We start from the raw sequence: 12,683 nt of genomic DNA, 5'->3' as shown, positions 1-12,683 counted from the left end.
CTCCTGCCCCGGCCCTGCCGCCCCTGCCCCGGCTCTGCCGCTCCTGCCCCGGCTCTGCCGCTCCTGCCCCGGCTCTGCCGCTCCTGCCCCGGCCCTGCCTCCGCTGCCCCGGCTCTGCCTCCGCTGCCCCGGCTCTGCCTCCGCTGCCCCGGCTCTGCCTCCGCTGCCCCGGCTCTGCCTCCGCTGCCCCGGCTCTGCCTCCGCTGCCCCGGCTCTGCCGCTCCTGCCCCGGCTCTGCCGCTCCTGCCCCGGCTCTGCCTCCCCTGCCCCGGCTCTGCCGCCCCTGCCCCGGCTCTGCCGTCCCTGCCCCGGCTCTGCCGCCCCTGCCCCGGCTCTGCCGCCCCTGCCCCGGCTCTGCCGCTCCTGCCCCGGCTCTGCCGCTCCTGCCCCGGCCCTGCCTCCCCTGCCCCGGCTCTGCCGCTCCTGCCCCGGCCCTGCCTCCCCTGCCCCGGCCCTGCCTCCCCTGCCCCGGCTCTGCCTCCCCTGCCCCGGCTCTGCCGCTCCTGCCCCGGCTCTGCCTCCCCTGCCCCGGCTCTGCCCCGGCTCTGCCGCTCCTGCCCCGGCCCTGCCTCCCCTGCCCCGGCTCTGCCGCTCCTGCCCCGGCTCTGCCGCTCCTGCCCCGGCTCTGCCGCCCCTGCCCCGGCTCTGCCGCCCCTGCCCCGGCTCTGCCCCGGCTCTGCCTCCTCTGCCCCGGCCCTGCCGCTCCTGCCCCGGCTCTGCCTCCCCTGCCCCGGCTCTGCCTCCCCTGCCCCGGCCCTGCCTCCCCTGCCCCGGCTCTGCCTCCCCTGCCCCGGCTCTGCCGCTCCTGCCCCGGCTCTGCCTCCGCTGCCCCGGCTCTGCCTCCCCCCGCCCCGGCTCTGCTCCTGCCCCGGCTCTGCCTCCGCTGCCCCGGCCCTGCCGCCCCTGCCCCGGCTCTGCTCCTGCAGAGGCACCTCCAGCCTTGTGCGTGGCCCTGCTGAGCCTCCAGCTGCTGGAGAGGGTTTCCCACAGGAGCATCACAGGGGACCCCCTCAACAGGGACCCCGGGGGTGGTCCCCCCACGGGATGCCGCACGAGCTCCATCCACTCAGCGTGGGAATAAACCCTGTGGGAGCAAGATGGCTCTGCAGAGGGAGCTGAGAGCAGGGGAAGGAGGCTGTGGGTGAGACCTGGGTGGTAATCAAGGCTAATTTGTTGATTTCCCATCCGGAATCATTTCTTGCAGTATTCCCCCCCCCAGCCCTGCACAATTTGCTGCCTGCCTGTGGGGAGGGTGGGGGCAAGCAGGAGCCCTCCATCCTCTGCCGAGCCTCTGAGCCAGCTCCTTCTGCCTGATTAGGAGCTGTCAGGGTGATTGATGTGTTCTTGCTGCAGAAGGTGAAGCTCTCCGTGGTGACAGCTGGCTGGGACAGGCAGGCAGAGCCTGGCACCCCCCCTCAAACGCCTGCATGTTCACAGCCTGGTCAGTGCTGGGCTGTGGCTCTGGTGATGAGGGCTGTGCCTGTGTCCTGAGAAGGTCAAAAGCCTCCAAACCCCAGCTGGTTCTCCCAGGTGTGGCCCTTTGGATCCCTGGGTAAGGACTGGAGGGGAGTGGGCTGGCAGGGGGGCAGCTGGGGGTAGGCAGCTCCCCAGTTAGGTCAAGGATGGCCCCTGGCAGCAGGTCACTGGGGCTCTGTGGGCAGAAGGCTCTCCCCATGCCCTGACTGAGGGTGCAGGGCTCTGCCTGTGAAGGTGGTGTGGCTGTTCTGAGGTCAAGCAGCACACTGCAGGTCCTGGCTCTCCCAGCTGCTGTGGTCCACATTTGTGGGCAAGCTATGCCTGGGCATCGTCTGCCTGGGTGGGGAGCTCCTCAGGGCTGGCTCCATGAAGGGCTGCTCAGCCCCAAGTGCTGGTTCCCCTCTTACCACAACACAAACCATGGGGTGCTCCCAGATGTGTTTTGAGCCAGGGCTGGTGTGAGCCCAGCCACAGTCCCCAAGGAGCTGGGCAGGTTCCTGGGCTGGGGGTGGACAGGACCTGCCCTGGGAGGAGGCACTTTGGGAAGGGCAAATGGGGCTGCATCGCCTGAGCCCACCTGCATGAGGGTGGTTGAAGCATCCCAAAGGGTGAGGAGCCAGACTGCAGTGGGCTGAGGGCTCTTAATGAAGAGAGGACCTCAGAGGCCAGAGCTGAGCTGGAACCAAACTAATTGCACTTTGATTTGCAGTAACTGAATGGTTTCTGTTGCTCAGCTCCTGGAGGTGGTTCCCTTCCCTCTGCAAGGTGTGTCTGGCCACAGGGCTGGTTTGTGGATCCCTCACTGCTGCTGAACTGGAGATCCTCATCACCTGGAGAGCACTGGAGCAGAGAGCCCAGCCCTGTGCTTGGCCTTCAGAGGACAGCACCAAGGTAGAACCCTTCAGTGATAGATTGTTTGGCTTCCCTACATCTGTCTGAGCTTTGCTGTGGTCAGTGGTTGGACTTGATGATCTCAGAGCACTTTCCCACCCCAAGCAGCTCGATGACTCTGTGAACAGTTGTAGCAGATGCTTTTCTTCACTCTACCAGCTAATCCCTTCCAGAGTGCACTGGCAGGGAGGCACAGCCCTGCCTGGGACCCCACAGCCCTGGGAGCCAGAGCTCTGCTGCAAGGAAGCAGGGGGGGAAACATCAAGCTGTGGAGAGGTGCAAGAGGCACAAAGCTCCTTGGGTTACTGCTGGAGACCTTCCTTGAGGTAAGACCCATAGCTGGGGATGGAATTCAGCACTTCCTGAACGTCATGTGGAGTTTGGGAAGGGGCATCTGCCCTGGAGAGCACCATGAGCAGATGCTCCGGTGCTTATTGCTTTAAAAGCCATGAATTTAAAACGTGTTAATGAGACAGAGTGAGGAGAAACATCAGCAGTGCAGCTGATCAGCCAGGGGAGCCTTGTACAGCAAAATAAGTGATGGAGTGCAGAAAATATGGCTTGAAATGGCTGGGGAGATGCTGGGATTGGCTCCCTGTGGGACCACTGCCAGCTGATCTGGAGGGGATCTTCTCTGAGACCTGCAAAACAGGGAAATGGGATGAGAGGGAAGGGACTGAAGCTGGAGGAGGGCAGATTGAGACTGGAGATGAGGGAGAGATTCTTGAGAGTGAGGGTGGGAAGACACTGGCACAGGCTGCCCAGGGAGGCTGTGGCTGCCTCCTGCCTGGAGGTGTCCAAGGCCAGGCTGGCTGAGTCCTTGAGCAGCCTGGGCTGGTGGAGGTGTCCCTGCCCATGGCAGGGGGTTGGAGTTGGATGAGCTTTGAGGCCCCTTCCAACCCAACCCATCCTGTGAGTCTCTGATTCCATGAAACCTGCCCAGACTGAGTCTTGATTCTAAACCTGAGGCAACCTATGAAGGTGTGGATGGGGAGGGTGGGTGTGGGGTGTGCACTGTCAGACCCTGCATGTCTGGCTGGAGAACTGTGTAGGAGAGCCAGGGTGGTTCCAGCAGCCCCCTCCAAAACCCCAGTAAGGCTTGCTGGGAATCCACAGCCTGTGAGCATCTCCTGGGCACGAGGTGCTGCTTGCTCTGCTGCTGCAGGAGTGCTGGCAAGGAGCAGCACTGCTGGGAGAGAGGAAGAGCCTAGACTGGGGGAAAAAATCTTCCTTAAGTCTTTGCAAAGCCACAGATAATGCACTGCCAGAGTGAACAACCAGGATGGAAAATAATTGCACTCCTATTTTTCTCCAGCTTTTCTTATCAACGACTTTATCACCTTTGGTTTTATTTTACACCTTATTTAGACTTTACTGTAATCCCAGCTATTTCAGAATTGACACCTCCTTAATACCTTGTCTAACACCTCTGACACCTCTGGCTAATGCCCAGACCCTTCTCCAGCTCTCAGCAGCTCCAGTGGAAACAGAAAAGAGCTAAAAAGAGAGAGAGAGAGAAATTATTTACTGCCCAGGCTCTGAGAGTAACAACCCTGGAGGAGAAGGGGTGGGGGCCAGCCCTCCCCGTGCAGCTGAACTTTGCTATCTGCCCCCATTAGTCTCCATCTGCCCAGCTCTCATTGTTTAAAGATCCTGCAGCAGGAAGGAGCAGCCCAAAGGTTTTATTGTTGGAGGGGAACTGCAGCCTCCAAAGGCTCAACTTAGTGAATCCAAGCAAATTAATTCCTCTCACTCAGATACCCTGGGCCAGGTTCAGCTCAGTTCAGACCATTCCACCTCAGTGTGTCCTGCTGGCCTTGATGGTTTTGGTGCCAGCCCAGCACTTGCTGCTGCTCCATCAGGTCTTTGCAGGGTGGGTGCTGTGCCCAGGGCTGTCTCACTTGATGCTAGCCCCAAGGCTGACTTTTTGGGTGCTAATTCTCCTAGTCTGACTCTTTGCAGGGGATCCCTTTGCAGTGCTGGGTGAGCTAGCTCTCAAATCACAGCCATGGGCAGGGACACCTTCACCAGCCCAGGTTGCTCAAGGCCTCATCCAGCCTGGCCCTGAACACCTCCAGGGAGGGGACATCCACAGCCTCCCTGGGCAGCTTGTGCCAGAGTGTCTCCACCTTCACTGGCAAGAATTTCCTCCTCATCTCCAGTCTCAATCTGTCCTCTCCCAGCTCAAAGCCATTGTTCCTCACCCTCTCACCACAGCCCTTCTCAGCAGTCCTCCCTCTGATGGTCTCTAACTAGGCTGATTTTTCCTGGCAGCCTGACCTGGAAGAGCTCCCACTGCAACCCCAGCCCTGGCAATTCCACAGCCCTCCACTGCTGCTTCTGTCCCCTCTGCTCCTTGAGCCTGCAGAGTGCTGTTCCATTACCTGGATTTCACCTCCCATTGCACAGAGCCCAGCTCTAAAGCGAGGGAGATGGCAGCTTTATTATGAGTTTATTACATGCTAATTCAAGCAAATAAATTTGCTCCAGCTGTGGAGCAAAGGAGATTAATAACCTCGAAGATCACTTTGCTGCTTTGATGAGTTTCTTGAACAGAGCAGAGTATATTTAGGAAGAGCAGCTAGATTAGCCAAAAAAAACCCTTTAATTATTAGTGACACTGTGCAAACCGCTCCCCACGAGCAGAATGCCAACTACTTAACTCCCTGACCTTGTTACTCAAACAAACACTTCTCATTACAGCCACACCACTGCCTCCTCAGCACAGACCAGCAGCTGCCTGGGTGCTGCCTTGGGTGTCCCCACGCTGCAGGCACCAGGAGGAAGCTCTGCATGGTGAGTGGTGAAACCCTGGAACGGGTTGCCCAGGGATGTGGTTGAGGCCCCAGCCATGGAGACATTCAAGACCAGAGTGGAAGTGGCCCTGGGCAGCCTGGTCTGGTTGGAGGTGCAGGGGTGTTGGACAAGATGACCTTTGGGGGCCCCTCCTAGCCAGATGCATTCAGTGAATCTGTGTCTGCAGCTGGCTACAAGAGCCTGAAAGATGCAAGGGGTCCCCATGGAGAAGTTGAAGAACTCTTTGTGCTGCGTGGTGAGTGGAGGAATGCACTTGGCTGGGCTGGGGCCAGCTCTTGCCCCTCTCCCTGTCCAGGCTCTGTGCTGGAGTTCATTCAGGTTTTCCTGGAAGTGCTGAAGATTGGATGGCCACAGAATGGGTTGGGTTGGAAGGGACCATGGGCAGGGACACCTCCCTCCAGCCTGGCCTTGAACACCTCCAGGGAGGGCGCAGCCACAGCCTTCCTGGGCAACCTCTTCCAGTGCCTCTCCACCCTGTCAAGAATTTCTTCCTCATCTCCAGCCTCAGTGGGGGCAGGGACTGTGTATTTTTGCTTGTTGGCACCTGATTGCAGGAGGAAAGTATTTGGAACCCAGGACCTGGGGATGAGGGGGATCCAAAGGCACCTTCTGCCTTCTCACAAGGGGAAACATCCCTGGCACTGTGTCCTGTGCCCTTAAACCACAGCAGCTGCCCTTGAGGCTGATGGATGGAGGCTGCGGTGAGGCAGAGAGGACGCAGAGCACCGATCCGCACCGCTGGCTGCTTCCCCTCTGCTGCCCCTGAGCCTGCCTCACCCTCTGGCCTGGACAGGACTGGGAGATGCTGAGGATGCTCAGGGGTCTCCGAGCCTGGGGGTGTCCCCATGGTACAGCACCAGACTGTGGGGACAGTGTGGGTCCAGCCACTCTTTGGAAAGCAGCCAATGGAGACTCTCCTCCTGCCCCGTGCTGCCTGCTCTCCCCCCCGGCAGCCCTTTCCCCTTCACAAGCTGTGCTCTGTGCAGAGCAGTCAGCAGCACTGTGTCAGACCCAGCCTGGGCTGCGGCTCTGAATCCAAGCACTTCTTTTATTTGCTATTTTTTTGATTCCCCAGCTTCTGAAGGTTGGGCCCTGCCGAAGAATTGTTAGCACAAGAATGGGGCTGGAGGAGCAAATCCTTTCCTCTCGCTCTCGACTCAATTATTTGGCCTCTTGATTTGCTCCGGAGCGCGGCGCCGGCGCTGCGCTGATTGCTGATGGCAGAGCATTGTTCAGCAGCCCCTCGAAGCCCTCGGGCTGGGCACCTTCATCTGCCCGCTCCCCGCGGGCTGCTCCGGGCACCTGGCTGCGTTCTGATTGATGCAAACGAGGAATGCTGATGGCGGGGAGCTGCGGGAGGAGCTGCAGGCTGCTGGTTACGGCTCTTGCCGAGGCTGGCTGCGTCGGTGACCTTCCTGCGTCTGCCCTACTAAAGTCCCTGCTCCCGGGACGCTGCCGGCGCGGATCGATGGGGCACGGAGCGCGCAGGCTGCGTTTGCACAGCGTCAGGACGATCAATATTGACAGCCCGGGCGCCTGTCCTCTGGGCCAACAGGAGCTGTCACCACCAGGTTATTAATGCCCCAGTGGCCACCGTGCGCCGAGCCCCCGGTGCTGGGCGGGGGGCGCCGTTGGCTCCAGCCCGGCGGTGTGGGGGCTTCAACAGCACAGGTGAAAAGCAGAGGGAGAGTCACAGAATGGGTTGGGTCAGAAGGGACCTTAAAGTTCATCCAGTTCCAACCCCCCCCCCGCCATGGGCAGGGACACCTCCACCAGCCCAGGGTGCTCAAAGCCTCATCCTGCCTGGTCTTCACCACTTCCAAAGCCAAGCAGAAGATTCTATGCTCAAGCAAGACTGCCCCCAGCACTGAGCCCCGAGCACACCACAGCTGCTGGGGCTAGGCTCCACTTCTGGGGCTAGGCTCCACTTCTGGGGCGAGGCTCCACTGCCACCAAAAACGAAACTTCAGTTGTCTTTGTTCTCTCTGCAGACAAGAACTGCTGGAGCCTGACCTGGGGGGTGCCAGCCTGCCACTAATTCCACGGAGGTAAAGAGCAGGGAAATCAGCCCCTGCTTCCCCTCATGGTGCTGGGTTGTGGTTGGACTCGATGGCCTCAGAGGTCTTTTCCAGCTTTAATGATTCTCTGGTTCCCAACCCAAGCCAAGTGACCCTGCCCTGTGCAAACAGCCCAGGACTCACCAGCATCTCCCTCTGCATGGCAGCAGCCATCCCCTCATGGCCAGCTGCAGCCTGGCACCCTCAACATGTGACACCTCCCTTATGGTATTTAAAGTAACGAATGTAATGATCTAAAAGGGGGGCTTGGGGGGGCTTGGGGTGCCATTAGAAGCAGGGTTGCGATGCTCTCGGGCTGGCACGCTGGGTGGCACGCAGGGCTCGTGCCTGTGGCAGGGCTCAGTGCCCTGTGGAACAAATGGGTTTTAAACCCCCTGGATTTTATTATTCTTTATTAATACCGAGGAGGGCCTCATAAATAGCCATGAAAGGAAGTGCTTAAGCTCCTAATTAATGAACGCTGGCCTGGTTGCTGCAGCCTGGAGATGCCTGAAGGGGGACAGAACAGCCCTGCTGAAAGGATGGAGGCTGCTCCTGGCTGTGCCACAGGTTAGTGACCCCTCAAATACTACCCCTGCCCACAGCCAGCCTCCTCTGCACCAGGGCACAGCACAGCCAGGCCCTGTGGTGCCTGGCTGGGGAGTCCTGGGGTGGGGGCACAGGACGGGCGTGTGTGTGTGTGGGTTTGTCTGCACCCATGGGTGCAGAGGCCTTGAGCAACCTGAGCTAGTGGAGGTGTCCCTGCCCATGGCAGGGGGTTGGAACTGGATGAACTTTAAGGTCCTTTCCAACCTAACCCATTCTGTGACTGTGTGGTGCGGGCACCCCTGGGCTCAGCCCCCAGCTCCCCCTGTGTGGGCTCCCCAGTGAGCCCCAGGTGCCTCCTGAAAGCCATGGCTGGAGCTGGGCCATGAGTGTTCGTGACAGGAGAGCAAGGCAGTGGCTCCCATTCACATCCCTTGGTTTCTGTAGCAGGGCACTAATGTGACAGGGAAGGGCAATTTGTGCTTATTTTACAACTGTGATTTTGGCTGCAAATTGATTTCAGTAGCTGGGAGGCAAAGGCACCAAAAGGGGAAAAAAAACCAAATCTTTTTATTTCGGAATTGGTGTTAAAAACATAAATATCTCTGTCAAGCATGCTTTGTGCCCCAGCCCCCAGGAAGGCTTCAGAGCAGCTCCAGCGGCCCCGGGGCTTTGCACAGCAGAGGAAGCCCACACAGCACACACCCATAACTCACTAATGTTTGCTGAATGACAGGGTTAAGTGCCTGCTATTCCCGGCCTCCCACCACACTAATGTGCTCCAGACCTGCTCTCCTTCTCTTCTGGATTGCAGTCAAATCGTTTCCTGCAGCCCTCGCAGTGGAAGCTCCTTCCACCCCCCCAACCACCACCACTTCCCAAATTGTTTTTCCTTTGGTTTTCTAATCTAATTTTCCCCTCGGTGCTCCACTAATCATCAATCCCATTAAGGGCTTGATGTGTTGACTGCTTTCCAGAGAGGAGCCCATCCTGCTGAGCACTGACCTTCACCGGCAGGATCCTGGTTGAGCCCTGGAGCTGCTGCCCCGCTGGGATGCCGCAGGCTGGAGGGGATGCCCATGGGAGGTGCTGCCTGGGAGGAAAGGTTTGTGGTTCCCCTCCGTCCCAGCCCGAAGCTGGATCCCAACATCCTGGCCACCAACCTGTGCCCCCAGAGCTGCCACCCCCGCTGGGATCCCACCGCAGGGTTGGCCCTGGAGGGGATGCCCACAGTGGGTGCTGCCAGAGGGGAAAGGTTGGTGGATGGTGGTGAGGATGAAGCATGGCCTCCCTCCAGCCCAAACCCCCATCCTCATCTCCCAGCTGAGAACCCACCTGGGGAGTTTGTCATCCCAGGGTAAACATGGGAGCACTGAAGGCAAAGAGGAGGAGAGGGGAAAGTTGGCTCTGCTCCACTCCAAGCCCTGAACTCAAACATCCTCTGGGAGAAGGATCTGAGATGTGAAGCACCTCTGGGACGCAGGTTGGGAACGTGGGGTTGAGTGGAAGCCATTAAAAATGGTGACACTCATCACCCAAGTCCTTTACCCAGTGACTCCTGGGCCAGATTAGTGTTGGACAATTTGTGTCTGCAGGGGGGCTGGAATGCTCCCATGTCCCCCTCACTTTGGACCTTCTCTAGAGAAGAAGAAGATCCCAGCCTGGGGCAGGGCCCTGATGCCAAGAAGGTGCACAGTAAGAGGGACCACACTCGGAGCACCGTGCAGGGAGGCAGGCAGGGGGTCAGGAACGTGCTGGTCCAGCAGGAGGGTGTGGGGGATGCTGACCTCACCCCTGGGAGTAAGAAGTTTCCCTCCCCCCCCCAATGACAGACTGCAGGGCTCTGTTCAAAACAGTTTATTGTACTTTTTTTCTCCTCAGACAAACACATTGATTTCTGGACCACAGCAGAGGATGGAAACCTTTCACAAACTTATTTATTTGAAAATACAAATATAAAATTATACTTTCCACATCTGTGATGTGAGAGACCCCCATCCACATAGTATTTTACAACAGGGCTTCAGAAAGCCATACACAGAGACCTGAAAGATGCTTGATATATATAGATACATATATATATGTATATATATAAAAAAAAAGTCACTACCAAAGTTCTCCTCGGTTCATACTAAAGTATAAAAGGAAGGGCGAGGCCTGCCACTGTGCCATAGGTTTATGTAGGTACATTTATGACCACCGGAAATGCTTTGACTTGCATCCTAGTACTGATGGAGCTCAGACCTGGGACGACAGAGAATGAGGGGCGGGGGGGCAGGGGGTTTGCTACCTAGGGCGGCCGCCGGCCGGGCGAGCCCCGCGGAGTCACCACTTATGTACAGGGCAGGGAGGGAGGCAGCCAGCTGGGGCCTCAGCCTGCCGGACACGGAGCTCTCGAGACAACACAGAGTCACAGATTGCATGGGGTCGGAGGGGACCCTCCGAGGGCATCTTGGCCAACCCCCGGCACGAGTCGGAGCGGCTGGGCACCGAGCAGCGCTCACGAGGCTTTGCCTCTCTCGCACTAGCAGAGTGATTATTGTTCTGTGTAGAAGAGCATTCTCTTTCTTGGTTATTTGGTAATGTTTATTACAGTATTAAAGTATTGCTTAAGCTCACAGAGTCTCCTCGTGTAGTGTCTGCAACAGCTCAGCCTGGGGTCCTGCACGCACAAAACCCTACAGTGGCTGCGCACAGGCCGGGAGCTGCCGCTGGGTCTTCGATGCCTCCTTGTCTCTTCAACCTGACACTAACCTCAGTTTTTAATCCTCTTTCAACTATTGTTTCACTTAAAAAATACCCAGACACAACAAAAACAAACCAACAACACAACCCAAACCAACAAAACCCAAACTAAAACCTCCTGAACAAAGAAAAGAAACCAACAAGCAACCAACCCCAACACAACCAAACCAAAAAGGAGTCAGAAGATTCCACCCAAGAGACAATTCCACAGCACAAAAGAGAGCTGGGAGTTAGTGTTGGGTTTTGTTTTGTCTTCCTTTGTAAACAGTTTCTTATGCAATAAAATCAGACAGACCCCCCCCCCCCTCCACGGCTGGCCTGCAGTAAAAATGGAGTAAACTATATTGCTTCATTATTGATTATGTTGCATTGAGTGAGTGGCAGCAACAAAGGAGGGGCAAGGGAAGCGTGGCTGCAGCCCCTGGCCCTCATTCACACTGCAGATGAAAACAGCATCCTAAGGCTTCAGAGCCAGGGAGAGCAAAAGAAATCTGAACACCTTTCAGGTCGTGATCACCAACAGTTAATTACCCACTGGGTTAACTTGCCTAGCAAGAGGGGTGACATTCACCAGCTGCTGTACAACGGGGACCAAACAGAAAGGAACTTAGAGCACAGAGAGCCATGCTACCTTAAAGCCCAAGCTACAAATTCAACTCAAAAATGAACAATTATGAAGGGGAAAAAAACCCACACCAACCAATCACCCCCTAAGACAGGCCAGATCAGGCCTTGCTTCAATCAAGCCAATCACCAAGGACTTTGCTCTTTTGCCAGGAGGAGGGGACCCAAGCTCCAGTGGCTTCCTACGACTCACAGAGTGGCTCAGGTTGGAAAGGACCTTAGAGATCACTGCTCCAACCTCCTCGCCGTGGGCAGGGACACCTCTCTACTAGACTTGGTTGCCCAGGGCCTCATCCAATCCTGTCAGAATGTCCCTCAGGTCTGGGACACAGCAGGGGACGAACCCAACACCCAGGAGCTGCTCTGGGTGCCCACTTGACACAACTCCATGGACCGCCGTCTGGTTTTGCTGACTCCAGAGGAGGTGTCTGGAAGGCAAAGGCAGAGACCCCTTGGAGGGATCTTGACTAAAAGAAAAGGGGGAGCCAAGGAATTTACAACTCCCCCTCAAACAAACAAACAAAGAAGCAAACTCAACCCTTTGAAACGGCCTTCGAGATGGGGGGGGAGGGGGGAACTAACTAAGGTGACCCTTAGTCTAGGTAGCCACATCAAAACATCTCAGATTCCACCACATGTGTGCTATGGGCCACTGGGACTTCTCCAAAGGTATAGAAACATCTCCAGCAATATTGACACAGATTCAGCAACTGCTGCTGAGCTTTCTTAAAAAAATAGGTGAGCTTTTTTTGCCTTTTTTTTTTTCTCTTTTTTCCCTTTTTTTTTTTTTTCTATTTTTTTTCCTTTTTTATTTGTTTTCTCTTTAGTAAAACATTTTCCATAGACTGTTGCCTCCCTCTGCTAAAAAATAAACTAAAAAAATCCAGTTTTGCATATCTAGCCTCAGCATTTAAGGTAGTATGGCACATCCCCCTCTCAAGAGTCAAGGGTGGGGATCTACAAATGCCTGGGAAGAGTTTTGCCAGCATCTTTTGTTTAGTTCTTTAGTTATCTGTTTGTTTGTCTGTCTTTAGAACGCTGTGAGACCTTTGGTTAGTTGAAACCTCATCAGATCAGCAAAAGAAAAACAACAGCAAAAGAAGGAAACCTGCCCCCAAAAAAACCCCTACAAAACACAAAGGAGAGAAAAGAACCAAAAAGAGGGAAGGAAAGAACCTGAAAGAGGGAAGAAAAGAACCAAAACGAGGAAAGAACAGAAAGAGGAAAGAACAGAAAGAGGAAAGAACAGAACTGAAAGAGGAAAGAAAAGAACTGAAAGAGGAAAGAACTGAAAGAGGAAAGAAAAGAACTGAAAGAAGGAAAGAACTGAAAGAAGGAAAGAACTGAAAGAGAAAAGAAAGAACTGAAAGAGGAAAGAAAAGAACTGAAAAAGGAAAGAAAAGAACTGAAAAAGGAAAGAAAAGAACTGAAAGAAGGAAAGAACAGAACTGAAAGAAGGAAAGAAATGAAAGAGAAAAGAAAGAACTGAAAGAGGAAAGAAAAGAACTAAAAGAGGAAAGAAAAGAA

General features: G+C 55.9%; 2 long non-coding RNA genes across 4 annotated transcripts; both read left to right on the top strand.

The window, feature by feature from the left end:
* Nucleotides 1-1,341: 1,341 nt before the first annotated feature.
* LOC137449423 (uncharacterized) lies at nt 1,342-6,417 on the top strand. Of its 2 annotated transcripts, XR_010989382.1 has the most exons (6): nt 1,342-1,552; nt 2,211-2,367; nt 2,527-2,693; nt 5,071-5,163; nt 5,351-5,419; nt 6,260-6,417. It is a non-coding gene; the product is annotated as an uncharacterized lncRNA (long non-coding RNA). The 2 variants fall into 2 exon arrangements; XR_010989383.1 differs by lacking the exon at nt 5,351-5,419.
* A 5-nt stretch (nt 6,418-6,422) lies between these two features.
* LOC137449421 (uncharacterized) lies at nt 6,423-10,646 on the top strand. 2 transcript variants are annotated; one of them, XR_010989380.1, is made up of 5 exons: nt 6,423-6,755; nt 7,176-7,232; nt 7,741-7,811; nt 8,765-8,892; nt 9,144-10,646. It is a non-coding gene; the product is annotated as an uncharacterized lncRNA (long non-coding RNA). The 2 variants fall into 2 exon arrangements; XR_010989379.1 differs by having other exon boundaries at nt 7,176-7,811.
* Nucleotides 10,647-12,683: the final 2,037 nt, after the last annotated feature.

Source organism: Melanerpes formicivorus, unplaced genomic scaffold, assembly GCF_026170545.1.
Source record: "Melanerpes formicivorus ecotype bairdi unplaced genomic scaffold, bMelFor1.0.p_v2 SCAF_29, whole genome shotgun sequence".
NCBI lineage: Eukaryota > Metazoa > Chordata > Aves > Piciformes > Picidae > Melanerpes > Melanerpes formicivorus.
The sequence above is the reverse complement of the archived record's forward strand: the minus strand, read 5'-3'. Positions and strand labels throughout refer to the sequence as shown.